This window comes from Macaca fascicularis, chromosome X (genome assembly GCF_037993035.2).
Source record: "Macaca fascicularis isolate 582-1 chromosome X, T2T-MFA8v1.1".
Lineage (NCBI taxonomy): Eukaryota > Metazoa > Chordata > Mammalia > Primates > Cercopithecidae > Macaca > Macaca fascicularis.
Genome location: NC_088395.1, coordinates 10,361,855 through 10,381,616, shown reverse-complemented (window position 1 = coordinate 10,381,616; position 19,762 = coordinate 10,361,855). Strand labels below are relative to the sequence as shown.

The 19,762-nt window shown below is 38.3% G+C and overlaps 1 protein-coding gene across 5 annotated transcripts in view; it reads left to right on the top strand.

Annotated features, from left to right (window-relative positions):
- The window catches only part of MID1 (midline 1), a 389,100-nt gene that overhangs the window by 142,444 nt on the left and 226,894 nt on the right, over positions 1-19,762 (top strand). For 2 of the 5 annotated variants that reach the window (XM_074030121.1, XM_015443457.4), the window contains exon 1: positions 10,470-10,744. The exons of 1 other annotated variant lie outside the window; for it this stretch is intronic. The gene's annotated coding sequence lies outside the window, so the exon portion shown is untranslated. Of the gene's footprint in view, positions 1-10,469; positions 10,745-11,499; positions 11,731-19,762 lie in introns of those variants that run through there. 2 more of the 5 variants (XM_074030120.1, XM_045384113.3) reach the window with 1 other exon arrangement.

Below are 19,762 nucleotides of genomic sequence, written 5' to 3'. Positions count from 1 at the left end.
GCCTGTTTGCTTAAAGCGCAGTATTGGGGTGGGAGTTACCCGATTTTCCAGGTGTTGTGTGTCTCAGTTCCCCTGGCTAGGAAAAGGGATTCCCTTCCCCCTTGCGCTTCCCAGGGGAGGCGATGCCTCGCCCTGCTTCAGCTCTCGCTGGTCGGGCTGCAGCAGCTGACCAGCACCGATCGTCCGGCACTCCCCAGTGAGATGAACCCAGTACCTCAGTTGAAAATGCAGAAATCACCGGTCTTCTGTGTCGCTGGCCCTGGGAGTTGGAGACTGGAGCTGTTCCTATTTGGCCATCTTGCTCCCCTACTCGACGCTGTCTTTTTAAAAAATGTTTAACGTTGGCATAATTCAGTAAGAAGATATCATGTCCTACTGATTAAAATAAAATATGTAAAACCCTCCTGTAAAGCTTTTGCAATAGGCACAAAGAACTTTAAAAATATTTTGACTCACCATTCTCACTTGGACTCAATCTGAAAGAAATAATCACAAATACACATCTATTGTATGTGCTAACATATCTAACATACTCTTCCAGACAAGACTACATTTGGCTGCATGTAACAGAAACCCTACCATACTGAATTAAACAAAAAGGAGCCGAAGGTGGAGATGGGGGTTATTTTTCTCATGTAAGAAGAAGCCAGGCATTTGGCAGTCCCAAGCCGATATAGTTGTTTGAGAAAATCATCCAGGTAGCTTCTTGTCCTGCCTTCCTTAGGCTGACTTTTGTCTTCATCGTCTCAAGTTCCAGGGAGGAAAAAGGGAGAAATTTAAGAGACAAAAATTTTGTCTTTTTTATTGATAAAATTATCTTGTCTAGATAAAATTATCTAGAAATGTATGGCTCTATCTATTTGGCCCAACTATATTATTTTGTCCTTCCTATCTTTGAAGGAGGCCAGGGCAGAGAATATGTAAAACACCAGAGCTGTAAATGAAATTTGGGTGTTCTGTTAGTCAAAATAAAGGTAACAGTGGATATTAGATGGGCAACTCCAAGGGTTGGGCAAACACAAAGATGCACTGCCAAGATCCCCTTCCAAGAAAGGACTTGCTATCTTGCTCCTGAAATGCGGTCCACAGACACCTCCACCCATAAGGTCACAGCTCAAAGGCTGCCCAATTATAGAGAGTCACTTCACCCAATGTCCCCTTCTTCCCAGAGCAGCCTGCATCTGATGCCTGAGAAAGACAGGGACTTAAAAACGCAACCATCTATATCCCACATGAGACAATTCTGATCTGCAACACTTGTTCCAGAGCTCTTAGCCAGGTTGTCCAAGGATTTGTAGGGCCTGGATTGCAGTTTGGCTGCTTTCTCTGCCCAGTCTTGCTTCTTCCCCCTTCTCTTTACTGATGTGGATCTCTAGTAAGTATCTTCACCCCAAATTCCACCTCAGCATGTGTTTCTGGAGAACTCAGTCTGCAACAACAAAGTATTGTTTATAATAGTGTCAGGACTAAGGGAAAGCTTTCCCCTTGCCCTGTGGAGGTTTGCTGAAAATTTCAGACAAGAGGCAGATTAATAGGAGAAAAGGCATACAGTTGTATTTGATCATAGTTTTACATCTGTGGGGGCCATGTTGTGGGCATAAGAAAGGTAGTCAATGTATGTGGGAAGTTGCTGGTCTCAGTAAACCTGGAAGTGAGTCATCAATGTTGACCAACACTAGATCTATGCAGAAGATATTAGTGATGATGAAGCCTAGCCTCTTGGACATGTAAGAGATGAAAAAGGTAGAACCTAATCCATTAACCCTCAACCCCTTAGACACAGCCCCTGCCCAGCCAACACACCCGAGCCTTAAGGGTTGATGGTGACACCAAACCCCCTTCCCCAGAGGGATGGACAGCACCACCATCAGCTCTCAAGATCACAGACTCTGAGCCACGGTGATGATAGTAACTCACACCCCAATGCCCCAGACCCACAGGATCAGAGTCTTCACATTAACCAGATTCCCAGATGGCTCACATTCTCATGAAACTGTGAGAGGCACAGACACATCCTTGTTAAACACAAACCTTCCTATCCACTGGTCCACTGGATAGAAACCTAATTTTGGATTTGTGTCTCTGCATCCCACCCTTTTTCTTTCCATCTTGTACTACACAGGGGTGAGTGTGTGTGTGTGTGTGTGTGTATGTACGAGTGTGTGGGGTGTAGGGGTCGAGGGGTCCCCTGAAGTTTCACTGAAAAAAATCAACTCACAAAAGACAGATTAATTGGAGAAAAGGCACACAAATTTATTTGATATGTACAAATAGGAGCCTTCAGAATGAAGGCCCAAAGATACAGGGGAAATTATCCATTTTTACGCTTAGGTTCAACAAAGTATGGACAGCATGTACAAACAGGGGTGGACAAAAAGGGCCTGATCTAAAGCTAATGGACTGAGTGGGGAAACCCAGCAAGGCCTGTCTGTCTAGATTCTTCTTGGCCTCTCTGAGCAGCATTCCTTCCTTCTGTGTGTAAGGCAAGACCCTTCCTGGAAGGCGGGTGTTATGACCTACAGTCAAACAAGGTATGTCAGGGAATTTCGTTATGGCCAGTTTTTACATAGATAAGGTGAAGGGAAAGTTAGAGTGATATTTTTAGATTTTATGGCTGGCTTTGGGGAAAAGCAGTTCTGGGAAGCAGTTCTTAGGGAAGACAGATTCTAGTTTCTACGGCTAGCCTCAAGGGAGAATGGGACTGAGACAGAAGGGCACGAGAAGGTCAGAGAGAAACTTTTGCTTCTGAGGCCTTCATTTTGGGGTATTGTTTTCTGAGTCCCTATGATAGTAAATACACAGCAATAGAAAAAATTAATAATTTTTGGTATAATGAACTATTACGGCCATTGAAATGAGAATTTATGTGAAATTTTAACAACATAAAATGTCCATGACATAATATTTAGTTTTAAAAAGATAGAAATTGTGGTATATGTATATAATAGAATACTATGTAGCAACAAACACTAAAGGAGTACATGTAACATGATACACGTTACAACATGGATGAAGTTCAAAAACACTTTATTTAGTGAAAGAAGGCAAACACAAAAGACTATGATTCCACTTACATTAAATGTCCAGAAAAACAGATCTATAGAGACAGGAAGGAGTTGCCTGGGGGTTGGGGTGGGAACAGGAATTAACTGTAAATAGGCATAAGAGGTCTTACTGGGTGTTAAAAATCTGAATTTTGATGATGGCTACATAACTTGTCAAATTTACTAAAAGTTATTTTAATGGGTGAATTTTATAATATGCACATTTTACCACAATAAAGTTGTTAAAGATTCCAAAGTAATGACGCTTAGAAAAAGACACAATTGGCCGGGTGCGGTGGCTCACGCCTGTAATTCCAGCACTTTGGGAGGCCGAGGTGGGCAGATCATGAGGTCAGAAGATCAAGACCATCCTGGCTAACACAGTGAAACCCTGTCTCTACTAAAAAAAATACAAATATACACACACACACACACATACATATATGTATATAGCCAGCATGGTGGCACATGCCTGTAGTCCCAGCTGCTCAGGAGGCTGAGGCAGGAGAATCACTTAAACCCGGGAGGTGGAGCTTGCAGTGAGCTGAGATTACACCATTGCACTCCAGCCTGGGTGACAGAGCGAGACTCCATTTCAAAAAGAAAAAGAAAAGAAAAGAAAGAGAAAGAAAGAAAAGAAAGAGAGAGAGAGAGAGAAAAGAAAGAAAGAAGAAAGAAAAAGAAAGAAAGAAGAAAAAAAAAGAAAGAGAAAGAAAGAAGAAAGAAAAAGAAAGAGAGAAGAAAGAAGAAAGAAAGAAAGAGGCACAATTTAAAAATATATACACATCCACTATACACCCAACTAGTTGAATTTTATCTCTGTCTATCTGCCTGTATGTGTATCAAACTGTTAATAGTGACTATCACTTCATTTTTTAGTTATGGGTGATTTTTATTCTTAGATAGATCTTTTATTATCCACATTTTCTACATTGAGCATTTATTACTTAAAGCAGTTAACTTACAAACAAACAAACGAAAAGCCAAAACGAAACAAAATCTTTTTTAAAGGATGAAGTGCTGCCAGGCACGGTGGCTTACGCCTGTAATCCCAGCATTTTGGGAAGCCGAGGCGGATGGATCACTTGAAGTCAGGAGTTTGAGACCAGCCTGGCCAAGATGGTGAAACCCCGTCCTACTAAAAATACAAAAAGTAGCCAGGCGTCATGGCACATGTCTGTAGTCTCAGCTACTCATGAGGCTGAGGCAGGAGAATTGCTCGAACCAGGGAGACAGAGGTTGCAGTGAGCCAACATCGTGCCACTATACTGCAGCCTGAGACCCTGTCTTAAAAAAAAAAAAAAAAAAAAAAAAGAAAGAAAGAAAAAGAAAAAAAAAAAAAAAAAGATGACATACAATTCCTTCTCTGCAGATCATCTCTTGCCCTTCCAGAATGGCTGGAACTTAGTCTTCAACTCCTACAAGCACATGTTAAATCGCAGAGTACTTGCTTGTGAGGGAGAAAGTTTTCAATTGAGTGATTGACTCTCTAGATGAATCAAGTCTACTATGTGTGTTTATGTGTCTGTGCACGTAATATTTAATTGAATAATGAGAGAAGGTCCAAATCCAAAGAGGAGGACCAAAGACAGTAGTTTCCAGAAACAAGAGGTACGGTGTTTATTTGGGATGTTATTCATTCTTTTTCTTTTCTTTTCTTTTTTCTAAATCAAGTTCTCACTGTGCTGCCCAGGCTAGAGAGAAGCAAAACAATCATACCTCACTGCAGCCTTGACCTCCTGAGCTCAAGCAATCCTCCCACCTTAGTCTCCCAAGTAGCTGCGACTACAGGTGCATGCCACACTCAGCTAATTTTTAAATTTTTGTAGAGACAGGGCTCACTATATTGCCAGACTGGTATCAAACTCCTGGCCTCAAGCGATCCTCCTGCCTTAGCCTCCCAAAGTGCTGGGATTACAGGTGTGAGCCACCATGCCAGGCCAGATGGTAATGATTCTGTCATTAAGAGTTGATAGAAACATTTGAAGTGAAACTTTTTATTTCTAGAGAATCAGGGCTGAGTTCATCTAAGCATTCTTTCAGAAGACAGACCTTTCAAGGGTTGAAATAAGAGCTCTCACGTAAAGTATTAGAGATTTCAGTTGAGATCAGGGAAGAGAAAATGACTATAATTGAGCACAGTATGCCAAAGTTGACTAAAAGCTGGATACTGTTAAACTAGTCTATAAGTTCAGTTAAAGCTATACTCTCCTTCTAGTGTCACACAAATGACTCTCATTGTTTTAGGACTGTGTGTTTAATCAACCTCCACCCAATGCCCCAGGTTTGACACTCTGCCTGTGCATTGCTCTCTTACCAGAGAGGTAATCTGACATTCAAATTTGTCCATATATCACTTCTAGAAGCTGGTTAGAAAGCACTTTCAAAGTATTGTTATATGGTAAGTTAGCAATTTTGCTTCCAAAAATAAGTTGCATTTTAATATATTTTTAAAAATATTAATGATTAGGGAAAAGGTAGTGAGAGTGCAGCATAGAACATTACATGAACATCACGCTTTTTCTTTTCTGCTAATTCACTGATTTAAATGTGAGGTTATTATTCTCACTGAGGTATGACTAATTTGGAGTCAAATTATATTTATTTTAATGAGCTATCTTTTTTAATGCATTTTATGTTGCTGGTGCTCTTGTGTTACACAAATGAAAAAGAAAATTTTTATTTTTACATCCCTTAAATACTTTGCAGCAATTAAATGCTTACAGATAGCTGAACAATAAATTCTTCCTACAAGCAGAAAAAAGAAAAAGTGCTTTGCCAGGGAGCATTCTAATCTAATTAGGTTTCAATTATCTACAAAAGAAAAAAAAAAGATAAAAAGAAAGGAAAAGAAAAGAAATTAGGTCAAACTTTCTGACAATCAACTCAGGTTATTGTCCTCTGAGGTTCATTTTGAAATACAGTTTAATTTTCTATGCACGTTTATTATAAGAATATTATAAACTCACAATCTTAAAAAAATTAAATTGCAATCCCATCACAGAAATATAACCAATACTAACATTTTTTTTGAGAAGGGGTCTTACTATGTTGCTCAGGCTGATTTTGAACTCCTGGGCTCAAGTGATCCTCCCACCTCTACCTCCCAAAGTGCTGGGATTACAGGCATGAGCCACTGTGCCCAACCAATATTAACATTTTGATGTAGCTTCTCACAGAATGTTTTCGCTATAGGCACAAACAAAAAATATTATTTGTTTTTACACAAAGGTTTATTCAACAAATGTTAATTGAGTGTCTATTAAGTGCCAGTGTTATTTCTCCTGAATGACACTGTAGCTACACTGCCAACTCAGCATTCACTATCATTTGAATGTCCTTTCATGTGAATAAATTTGGATGTGCTATATTATTTTAATGACTGTATAATTACAAATGATTGTACTTTCCAAAATGACAACAGCAACCTTTCCATTCACCCACCATACTTTCTGAACCTCACCATGCCCCACCAAGGGGTAGAATACATGGCCCCTTACCTTGAACATGGGTGAAGTTTTATGACTGCCTCAGTCAAGCAGAAGTAACACCATGTGATTTCCAAGAGAGATTGTAAAAGGTGATATGACTTCTGCCTAGCCTCTTCTTAGAACATTCACCCTTGGAACCCAGACAGTATGTTGTGAGGGAGCCCGAGCCACATGGAGAAGCTGTATATATATGTTCCAGCTGACAGCTCCCACTGAGGTCTCAGGCAACAGCCAGCATCAACTGTCAGCCATGCAATGAGTGAGTCTCCAGATGACTACAGCCTCTAGCCTTCGAGCCACAGCAGCTATTGCCAAATACAGCAGAGGTGGCTGTACCCACTGAGCCCTTCCAAAATCACAGACTTGTGAGCAAAATACATGTGCCTTGTTTTAAGCCACTAAGTGTGCAGGTGGTTTGTTATGCAGCAGTAGATAACAGCAATAGAGATAGGCATTTGGATGACCATACCACAATTTTTGTAACAAATTCCTTAATTTTAGACATTTGTATTGTCACAAAGTGTTTTGATGTTGCTGTTGTTGTTGCCTTTAATACAAACATCACATATATATATCTGTGAACACAATAGTGTGTGTGTAGCATTATTATTATTATTATTATTGTTGTTGTTGTTGTTGTTGTTATTATTATTATTAAGACAGGGTCTGGCTCTGTCACCCAAGCTGAAGTGCAGTGGCACAATCTCAGCTCACTGCAACCTCCATCTCCCGGACTCAAGCCATCTTTCCACCTCAGCCTACTAAGTACAGGCCGCACCACCATGCCCAGTGAATTTATTTTTATTTTTATTTTTGGTAGTGATGGGTTTTCACCATGTTGCCTAGGCTTATCTTGAACTCCTGAGTTCAAGCAATCGGATCACCTTAGCCTCTCAAAGTGCTAGGATTATAGACGTGAGCCACCGTGCCCAGCCGCCTTATTTCCTCAATATTATTTCCCAGAAGTAGAAGCGCAGGCCAAAGGATATGAATATTTTAAGGGACTTTGATGTGAGCTTTTGGCAGTTCAATTTAACGTAGTTTAGCAGTTCACAAATATGTATGGCTTAAAAATAGTTAAACCTGAAATGCTATGGCAAAATCAATCACTACAAATTCCATGACTGAAAAGGAAAGATCACTGAGTATAGAAAGAAAACAAAAAACAAAAAACTGGTAATTCTATCATAAAGAAGTTCTGGCTTTTAAGTTAAAGATAATACATTCAAACATTTACGTTTTTAAAAAGTGATTATGCAAACATGAATTTTGAGGGTGAAAGTCTTACTGAAGTCTGCTTCCATATTTGTCAAATATAATCCCCAGATGGTTCCCAAATACCCTTGGTCACTAATATACCCCTCTTCATGGTAAGATAACTTTATCTGATGAATTTTAACTTCAAGAACATAAAACGTATCTTCAAGCCTAGAATTTTTTCTTGAGCTTTCTGAAGGCTAAATAATTCTACTGCAGTCTGAAGACCTTGCCCTGAGTAGGGTTTTACCTCTGAATCAGTGTTGTCAGATGAGCAGATACAATGGCTTAACTGGTTGTGAATAGGAAGAGCTGAATTACCATGTGACCATAGCTGATACAATTGTTGCTTTAAAATGTAGAGGCAAGTTTCAAGGTAATGCTTTTGCATTAAGTGCTGCAAAGTTTTTAAGTGCCATGGCTATTCTAATTCTTTACTAATTACATGTGTATTACCTGTCACCTTCTCATAAAAAATAGTAATAATAATAATATCTGAGGTTTGTATAATAGTTCACAAGGTGCTTTCACATTTGTTTTCATTGTTTCATTTAATCTTCATAACAAAACCAAGGGGTCAGCATTACCTTCATCACTTTGTAGGTGAAGAAAGCAAGTCCAAGAAAGCTAAGTAACGAGGCAGAGACAGCCAGGACTCAACTTAAGATCTTTTAAAGCAGAAACCACGGAAGTCTATCCCATCCTTTTCAGTTTGTCTCTTGACTTATGCTAAAACTCATTACACAGCAATAGGGGTCAACAAACTTTTTGTGGAAAGGGCCGGAAAGTAAACATTTTCAGCTCTGTGGACCGAGCAGTTCAATACTGCAACTACTCAACAGTGCCATTGTTGCACAAACACAGCCATGGACAATACGCAAATGAATGGGCATGGCTGTGTTCTAATACACCTTTATTTATACAAACAGGCAAAGGATCTATTTGGCCCTCAGACCATAGTTTGCCCACCCCTGACATAAGAGAATGAGTAAACACACAGGAATCTCATGTCTATTTCTGCCCTTTTAACCACAATCCTTCTCTTTCCCTATAAGAAACTATCTTTATTAGATTCTTATTGATCCTTCCAGAGTTCCTGTTTTTGCAAATACAAGCCTATGCATATATGGACTTCTCATCCTCCCATTGCACCTCTCTTATTTCCCTCAGCCCCATGCCCTCTTCAGCACTTTGTTTTCATTGCCTGTGCATCTGTCTATATTAGTACACAGAGATCTGACATTCCATTTTGCCATTGCATAGTACTTCACTATACAGATATGCCACAGATTAGTCAATCTACTGCTGTGCATTTGTGTGGTTTCCTTGTATTGCTTGAAAATATGACATTTCTTGCTTTCTCTGGTGATTGTGTAGAATAGGTGCCTAGAAGTAGGACTGCTGGAAGGAAGGGTCCATGCATCTATAAATTTGTTAGATTGCCAAATCTCTCCCCCAACTCCAGATTGGTGGTGGTATATTATACTCCCAGCAGCAACCTATGAAAGTGCCCATTTCCCCAGAACCTCATCAATGGTGTATGAGCCAAACCTTTGAATTTAGTCCACTCTGACAGGCAAGAAATTATACTTCAGTGTAGTTTTAATTTACATTGATTTTATTGCAAGTGAGAAAGAACACTTTTCCATGCATTTAAAGACTGATTATATGTCTCCTTTTGTTTCATAACCTTTGCCCATTTTTCTTTTGGGTGGTAGGTTTTTCTCTTTTCCAAGTTTAGGCATTCATTAAACATGAAGGAGATGGGCCCTCTGTCCCAGTTCATTATTTCTTTTGACTTGATATATGCTGTTTTATTTCGCCATGCAAAAGGTTTTCAAAATTTTTATGTAGATAGATTTATTGATCATAGAGATATATAGGTGTAGCTGTAGATACAGACATAAATATATCTTCTAGATTTTTTACTCTCCTTGTACTGGACATCTGAGATGAAAGTAAGTGAAAAGGATAGAGGTGATGGTGAGAGTCAGAAAGATATTAGAGCTTTTATTTACAAGTAAGTTTGTATCCAAAATTCAAATGGATTATCCAGGTATTATTTTAAATATTAAGACCAGTGGCAGGTACTGGTACAGAGAACAACTGAGAATACAGCAAAATGGCCAAGGAAAAGGAGGAAAAGGAAACTATTTTAGATCAAGAAAATTATGATACTAAATGAGTTCTAGTAAGGCTGAAACTCATGATATAGACACTTTAAATATTTTTGTTGTTGCTTATATATAATTTTATGGCAAAATGTCTTAAATTGCATATAACAAAGACATTAGTATCATTGAGCTAGTGTTTAGCAGTGTTCCTTTTGAAGGGTATTATTCTGCTCTCAGGTTACAAACTTTATAGAATGTTGAGTTCTGTGCTTTTGTTTGGTTTTGTCTGAATTCTCTGCCTAGTATGTTCATCTCATCCTACTCCCATTACTCCAGCAAAGGGGAATCAGAGAACTGAAGTTAAGAAAGACAGGTAAGTTATAGCATTTGCTATGCACCTTGACTCATTTTTGCTATTGAGATAGCATTGTCACCAAGCAGAGGCAATTTTTTTTCTGGAGAGGAGAGGCAAGACAGGGGCCTGGGTGGGGGGTGCGGCCAGAACTGTGATGTCACAGATTGCATTGTCTCTTGGGAAACTCATCCATCAAACCGTCACCTCTGATTCTATGCAGAGACACTACGAAAGAGGCAGTATGCCCCAGTTTGGGTATTCTGAAGTGTTAGTATGTAGTGGAGCTGGTGGTGTGAAGCCGATTCATTTTGTTTCAAAGCCCCAAATGGCATGCTGCCGAACACAGGCACAAGCACAGCAGCGTCTCCTTAGAAATAATGTCTCCAAGGCAAACAGCCCTCATTGCAAAATGTAGAAGTCTGCCATCTGCTTGTCTCCACTGTGATTTATTCATTTCAGGGTTTTAAATGACGTAATAAAAAGGTAAGTCTTCTTTTTAAAAACTGGAGGGGTAAGTGGGAATTCCAGATTGATTATAGCATATCTGGAATGTATGTAAGATATTTGTCTTAAGTTAGAAGAGGATTTAAATTTATAAAGTGTGAATATTATTTTCAAATGCAAGTGCAAATCCTGTCCTGGGAAGATAAAGTAAAATCCATATCTTTAAAAAAGAAGGTCATGCTTTACAATTTAGCAATTTTATTTGGTATTTTTAAAAAGTGATTTTTTAAAAAACGAATTTTCATAAAGACAGTAATTTTCCAGATGTTTGATAGTACATATCGATCACTTTTTCATATTTGATATTCCACCTTTTCTTGATGTTTTCAATCTATTTTCAGCTTTTGGATGAGTTAAAAACTAGCAGCTGCTATAAATTGTCAAGGGCTCTTAAAATGAGGTGCCAGATAGATTTGGGAAGCATCTAGCTGATTTCTACATAACTCGTTGGGAATTACTCTGTTTTGGGAGGGAGTGTAAAGGGTCATAAGACTCAGATGAAGTTTGAAGCTGAGGCGTCCCCTCTCCCATCCCTGAGGGATAGTGACCAGGGTTTGGAGATATAGGAAGAAGCAAATGCACACCTCCATGCCTCGCCACGACCTATCGTATTCCAGTTGATGAGGAGTCCAGAGGGCTGGGATCCATGACTCTCTGAGGATTCGCCTGGCAGGAATGAATGCCAGCAAACACCCCCCTTCCATCCCCTCCCCTCTTCGCTCCCCAGGAGAGGCGCTTCTGCAGAAGTCATTTGGTGTGTGCACTGGTTTTCCTTGTGAGAGGATTAGAGAATAGGGAAGTGCTTTGTGAGAAAAATCCTGGGAGAGGTTGCTGGGAAGAAATCAAACAGAGGGAAGGAAGACTTCAGCTTTCAGAGTCCCCTCAGTCAAGTAAGTCTGAGACCCAGTTGCCTGGCCTAGAGCAGCTGAGGGGTTGTTTCCTTTCGTCCACGCTAGGAGAAACTGGTAAGGCTCATTTTATTCTCTACTGCTCTGGGATGCTACTGTAACTGCTTTATTGAAGCGCAGGGGTCAGAAGGGAGGGAAGTTGGTTAGTGACTCTGGGGACATCCTGCGTCGTCTCTGTCTGGTGTATGAGGACGGCGCTGCTTCTGGCACAAAGGGCTGGTAGTCACAGAACAATTTTACTTTTCCCAAACTTGATTAGCATCACTTCTGAGCAACTGACTTAAGCAAAACGCATGCCCACGCAGAAACTATACCCCATAGAGGAATGCACTTATCTATCAGATACTCGGATCTTTAAAGCATTTCTATCTAAATTTGATTAGTTTTGGGGGTACAACTTCAGGAGAGTGAGGTCCTTCTGGAAATTTTTCAATCGTCTGTTTCCTGTGAGAATGTATTTTTGCCATTGTATGTATCACCTGTTTTGTAAAAAGAGCTGTTCAGACCCAAGCCACTGTTAAAAATTCAAGTAGTACCTAGCGCAAGTTCAAGACACTGTGAAAGGAGGGGCAAGTGTTCATATTCAAGTGAGGAAAATGGAACTTGAATAACTTTATATTCTCTATCTGTATGCAGAGGTGTTGTAATTGGAAAGAAGAAATGAGGAACCTGCCCTAGAGTCAGAAAGAATAGGTACACGTTTCCTTCAGCATTTTCAAAGAATCAGCTCATGAACACAGCCTTCTTGGGCAGATGTTACTTCTTACTCCCTAATTCCATTCTGTTATTTCCAGAGCTGACTTTCATATTTGTGTGAAGATATATATATATATATATATATATATATATATATATATATAGAGAGAGAGAGAGAGAGAGAGAGAGAGAGAGAGAGAGAATGCATTATTTATATTACTTATATATTTAAAATTTTTATGTGTACACACATACATACAAATTTATCCTTTTATCATATCCTGGCAAACTTGAGCCTGAAGAGTTTAGAAATACATTGATTCAGTCTGAAGCAAATTATCCCTTAAGCAAGCTACAAAAGTCCTTCTGAGAGGCGTGTTTGGAGTTGGGGGCTGTGTGAGGAAGACAGAAGTGGCAGACAGCTGTTGTTTCTGTGATGGACAAGTCCAGAAGCCTTTCCTCATAGCTGAGAACCAAATTCCTAAAAACTCTGCCCACCCCTCCCCCATCCCCAAGACAGGGTGGTAATCTTTGTTGTTGTTTTTGCCCTGAGAAAATTTGAGTGCTGCCTAATTGAGTGGGCTCTCTGCATTTTTTCCTCCTCATTAAAATAAAACTAGAAGCCTTGCTAAATGCAAAGTTCTGATGATGGATGTTTCATTTCTAAACTTAACATATGCCAATATACTTATTATCATTTCGGTTGAATTGGCCTATCATGAAAACACTGATCAAGTAAAATGATTCAACACAAATTACTCAAGTCTGCAACTGTTACTTCAGTTTACTTAATTCTACAGTCTTAAGATGATGTGGTTATTAGAATATTCAAAAATTGAAAATGCATGCCATTTATTTCATTAATAACAACCAGGTTACTTAAACTATAGGTTATAAACTATAGGTTTCAACTATAGGTTATAAACTATTTAAATACAGTTTCTTTGCATGCACATTGATATGAAGGCCTGAAAAAATATATGCTTTTTCTTTTAAAATGAAATAATTATTTGCCTGAGACATCCTTTGCCAAAAAATGAAAGTCAATTCCCTTTCAATTTCAGTTTTTTATTCTTTTCTCAACTGAAAATGCTAATTCAACCAAACGGTGTTATCTTTGGCTTTAGGAATTGTTTATGGAATGCTGGCAGTCAATTTGGGAGTTCTGAGTGTGAGATAACAGTTAATCAATTTATCTGTGAACTGTGAAGTTTTCAGGTTTTGACCAACATTATTCACTATTCTCTGCCCCATGTCATTCTGGTTATAAATACTATTTACCTTCATTATTATATTTGAACCTGAGCGCATCGAGTTCATTAGAATTGATTTTCTTTCCAGGTTGATCTTCTGAAATACTTTGGCCATTTTTCACTACTACCTTATGAGGTTTTCATTCATCTGCCATATATTTATTGAGTGCGTGGGTGTCACTAATATGGCCCACGTTTGCTCTTAGAGATGAAAGCTATGTTTTGTGGAGTTTATTGCAGAGGTAACCAAGGCTAGAAGGGAAAGACCAACTTGTGCTGTTCTAACAATTGTTTGCCAGCTCCCGTGGTTTAATTGCAAATGTGGTTTCAGCAACAATGAAAAACTCTAATTCTTCTGAATTCTTGATACGTTAAAATATACTACTGGCTACTTGGAACCTGTGAGCTGAGTTAATCAATAATCCTCTCACATTGCACAAGATCCGCTGTATGTTATTCTCATCACTGGACATTTAAATAATTCAAAAGAAAGGTTTCTCGTTAATTAACCTTGCCATTGCACAAATTGGGAAAATACAGAACAAAATATTCCAGCATCCTTAATCTTTAGAGCTTATAAATTACTGTTCCTTCTCATTTTTTCTTGATATATTAGTTTTTTCTGTTAGATGACTTTTGTTAAATGTTTTGATATATCATAATAATACACATAATTTGCAATAATTCCAATAAGAAAAAGGAATCATAGGAAAGAAATGAACATGTCTTGAATCCACCGTTATACCAGACACTGCCCTGGCCCCTTTACAAGCATGTTATCATTTACTCTTCTCAACAATACTGCAAAATAGGTATTATTGTGCCCATTTTAAAGATAAGGGAATGAAGGACCAGAGAATTTAAGAATAAAATCATGCCACACTACTAAGGTAGCAAACCCAAATCTGTTCCCTGCTCCACAAAAGCACTTTTTAGCACACTTCTATATTGCTCTCTTACCATCCATGTCTTTCTTCCCAGATCTCGTATAAATTAAGAACTCCCTACAGCTTACCTTAATGCTTCCAGAGAATCTGCCTTGACAGCTTCTGCCTATTCCCTGTCTTCCTTTATGATCAGAGAGCCAACATATATAACTATGGATTGGACAGGCATCATATGTATTTACATGTAAAAATGGTTTCTGAAACATCAAGGTAGAAACATCATATTAGGTTAAAATACAGAATACAGTATTTTAGATTTGCTCAGTTAAGAGAAATGACAAACTTGGTTTAGTTTGGTTTCTGGCCATATCTGCCCTGGTTTCCACCAGGTATCCAGTAGGGAGCCCTGGTCTGCATGTACACTGTGACATATATGTTTGTATAGAGATCCCAGGCTGTAGTGCAGTGGTGCAAACATGGCTCACTGCAACCTTAACTTCCTGTGGCCAAGTGATCCTCTCACCTCAACCTCCTGAGTAGCTGGGACTATAGGCATACACCACCATGCTCAGCTAATTTTTGTATTTTTTGTAGAGATGGGGTTTCACCATGTTGCCCAGGCTGGTCTGGAACTCCTAGGTTCAAGCAGTCCACCTGCCACAGCCTCCCAAAGTGCTAGGGTTACAGGTGTGAGCCACCATGCCCAGACACAAATTTCTTTATATTGACTTGATATGTATTTATTCCATGATCTTGTAGGCAGTAGGGAGCCATGGAAATATTTCAAGTGGAGAGATGAAATGAAAATGATCAGGTTTCCATGTTAGAAAGCTCACTGAGAGAGCCCTGTGGAGTTGGAGGCCCAACTAGGCTGCCTATTGGAATGCAGGAGAGAGAGGTCAAGAACATGACTTCTGATAGAATCTGTAGAGAAAACGACAAGAAGTTTGAGAAATACTAAGGACAGTGCATTGGCAGGACAGCTGAGAAGAAGAGGTTTGTGACTTGGATATCTCAGGTAGATGATGGGGAGGTAGAGAGGATGGGGGACTCTAAGAAGATGTGTGTATACTGCACTAGGACCTGGGGATAGAACTCTGGCCAGAAACACCTTTTCTCCTAAGTAGCTAAAAGCCCATCTGTGAAGACACCAGTAATAATAATAGGAATAACTCATATTCATTGAGTGCTTTAGCTTCTTCTAAGCACACTACATTTAATTTTCATATCAATCCTCTTTGGTAGACACTAGTAACATTATCATCCCAGTTTTCTGATGAAGAAACTGAAGTAAGGAGACTTTATGTAATTTGCCCAACATCATGCAATTAGTAAGGAGAGAGAAGGGAGTTGAAGTCAAGTAGTCTGGCTCCAGAATCCATGGTTTTAATTCTTACACTCTACTGCCTTGCTTAACAACCAATTATAATTTTGTGAGATATTTAGTATGAGAGCTAGCTGTACATTTCATGGGGGCGGGAGTGAACCACAGAGTTAGCAATTACTGCTATCAAGATGAACTGTGAATTTTTCTGAGGCACATTTCTATAGACTCCTGGCTATCAGTAGGGTGTGATCCATGACAAAATAAAACATTGATATGGAGCATTAGCCTAGACATCAGGGCAAAATTGGAGAAAGTTCTTATTTCCCTGCTCTCTAAGAATTTATAACCACACTAAAAAAACCATATTGCAATAATAAAAAATAGATGACCAAAAATTAAATGGTTCCAAGGCCCTCTGGATAAATATGAAGTGAGAACATAGTTCTTTTTTAAAAGAGAGTAGGAAAGAACAAGGCAATAAGAAGGTCAAGATGATGGGATGCAGAGACATTGTGTACATTCATTGAACGACTTAATGTGTTATGCACTCGCATTTTCCCATTTCCAACAACACTGTAAAATAATGGCAGAGTGAAATTTGAATCCCAAGGTGTCTCACTCTGCTATGTGTGTGTTTAAAGAATGTTGGGACAGAGCTCCCTTCAAATAAAATTTTTAAATGCCTTAGGAATCCTAAAATGATGCTTATATTTTGTAAGGTCTTGATACTTTGATGTAGTTTTTCTTCATTATCATTATCATTGACTAGTTTTTGGGTGGAGCTGCCCTGGGTGTGTGAAGATTTCAGTATCACTCAATATAGGTGGGTCTTTAAAAGAAGATCATGCCAAGAAAGATATATGTAAATGTATTTTTTACATTCTCTTTTATTTTCTTTAATATTCTGTATGTTTGTAGAAGCTACAATATGGAATTATAGACTATTTACTTATGGGCTTTAAAAAGCACTGTTGTAATCATTAGCTAATAAATTTCTTACCAAGAGATATTACTGAAAGGAATGTGGTTTTTATTCTTTTATAGCCAAATCACCAGGAAGATATGAGACCGTGCCATTTAAGTTTGCTTTTAATTTATGTAACAGAAAGATTTAGATTTGTTTAACCTTTCCTACTAGACATGTACTTAACAAACAATTATTTGGTATCTACTATGTGAAAGGCACACATTTTATTCCATTTGTTCCTTGCAATTCTTGTTAGGAAAGACCCTCTTTACAGTGGAAGAAGGAAAATCTCAGAGAATGGCCCAGCCAGACTTGAACTCCCGTCTTCTGTCTCAGCCCAGAAGACTTGCTCCCATGTCCTTTAACCTACTTAGATAAGACAGATATTCAAAGCCACTGAGGAAGAACTCCATATTTCTTCATTTGGAACAGCAAACTAGGAAAGTTTTGTTATATCCCCATGACCAACGGTAGGTATATTTTGGGGCAATTATCTCTATGCTAAAATCAATATTACTATTTATCAAGATAATCTGCAGCTTGCCTTAAAGATAGAGAGGGGATTTCAAAGTCCATTTGTTGAAAAGATTACTCTCTGGAATTGTATAATTTGCTTCAAAGTGAGACTTGCAAAAATTATGAGATTTATCCCATAGCTCTCTACCCAGTCCCTGAAAGATTTACATTCAAGGTGACATCTGTTCAGGCTTACACACTGCTTACCTATGTGTTGGTGAAACACTTTCTGTGAACCTTCTAAATGTTCTCACCCCACTCTGACTTCACCCAATACTCATGACAAGAAGAGGACAAAGCTAGAATTATTATACCAGAGTATCTGACCCTGGGTTCAATGCTGAGAGTTGGTCACAATTAGTTTTAATAGAAAATAACATATAATTACTGACAGGTGCTTTTGAGCATGGGAAAATAGAATTTAAAAGAATGTTTTTAGTGATATATTGCCAAAGGATGACATCATGTAAGCTTAATGGCAATGCTTGAAGGTGAGAACTGACTATCATATTGAAAGGGAAAGTTTGTTCAGATTTATTCATCCACCATCAGGGAATCAAACGTGTCCTAGATTTCTAAGACTAATGAAACAAGAAACTAAAATCTACTATTGAAACCTAAATAAATACAGTTATCAATATGCTGGTAAGATCTGCAAAGACTAATAGCATAAGCCCTTAATGAAAAATTATTGTATTCAATGACTTTCCAACACAAAGGTTAGATATTCTTATATCAAAGTAATACTGTATTATTCTTCCCTATAGTTCTGCACCACAAGGAAAAATTAGTGCTTTATTTTTGCTAATTCACAAATTTGTTAAAGTGATCAACAAATTTAATTTCCATATACATGTGTAACTTCAAATGTACAGAGGCGTGAAGCTACTGCAAACACAAGCTTGCTCACTAAATTTTATTTGATATCTATTGCCTTGCCATATAACAGCAAGAGCAAACATTCTAAAACTTCTAAGTAAAAGGAAATCATCTGTCTTTTTAAATTATGTGAACTTTACCTTATTTGTAAAGCACTGTATAGAACCAAGAAAAGTGTGGGAAATTGGAACATAATTGGAACATAATAGACATTTAAGCCTTATATTTTCATAACAAAATTGTCTGAAATTAAAATAAAAATGATATGCAAATAGGATTTGTTTATCCAAATGTGGGCAGAAGGGCTGTAAAGATACTAGTATGTATTAGAACGACATGAATAATTTATTTTATAATGTAAAACCTAATAAAGATTTAATGATCACCCATAAGCCTTTAAAATTATGTGAGTAATAGCACTATGGCAGGCAAATACAGGCAGCTATTATAGCGCTACCAAAACTCTGTTTATAACTCTTTGTATGTTACTTTTTGGAAAGGGTGGGTCACAGAATGATGTAATAAATGGTTGCAAAGAAGTTTCTGTCCCAAGATGCCTATTCAGTGAATTCTAGAGCTCAAACTGCTTTTCTCTAAAACCATTCAATACATGCCCTTGCTTCAGGACTGGACTAACCATTTTCTGATTTATAAATTTAATGATTTCAATATTATGGAGTAACTTCAGTGAAGAAAAATTGTTTTAGGGACTTACTTTCCTACAGCTATTGTTGCCCTGTTGCTTTTAATTCAATTTGAATGCATGCTATGGAGTAGTTGAGTTAAATCCATGGCATCTTGGTTTTTCTTCATGGATGAGTTCCAGTTCTTTGGGTGATACAACTAAAAGCTCACAAGATGCTGTGTATCGGCAATGAAACAATTAGTCTTTGAGCTTTGGGGAAATTACTCAAGCAGCGAATTAATCATTGCGATTCTGGTCTCCCTCCACAAATGCTAGGTCTCTGAAAAGACTCTCCCCACACACCCCTGTTCCTGGTGCTCTTATTAAAGGTGTAAAATTTCATAAACCTTTAGTAAAACATTATGAATTCTCTTTTTGTGCAATACAGCTGGTATTTTTTTCCAGATGTATATTTCCATAATTAAACATCCTAAAATACAAATCCCATTATTATTTGTTATGTCTAGTCAGTAATTAGACCTCAGCTGGTAGGGCAATTTCAGAACAGAGTTTACCAATTTACATACTAATCCAGCAGAGTCTGGTGGGACATGATTAGCATAGATTCAGTCAACATCTTAATTAGCCCTAATCCCAGCATGCACTCCGAGGTGCCTTTACCCCACCCCCACTCGTGTGGGTCTTGTTTAGCTGACTATGTTCCTTCAACAAATTCCAACTCTTCCAAACATATTTTTCAGTGCTCTTTTTCACAGAGGAGATGATTACATCTCAAAGTGGTATGCCAGGGAGGACATTTTGTGTAAAGCAGGGGAAATGTGAGACATTGGGCCAGGCGAGTGGTACATACACAAATCTGAAGCAAAATCAAGGCACCAGAATCTGTTCTTCTAGAGTGTTAGAGTATACCCACTCCCC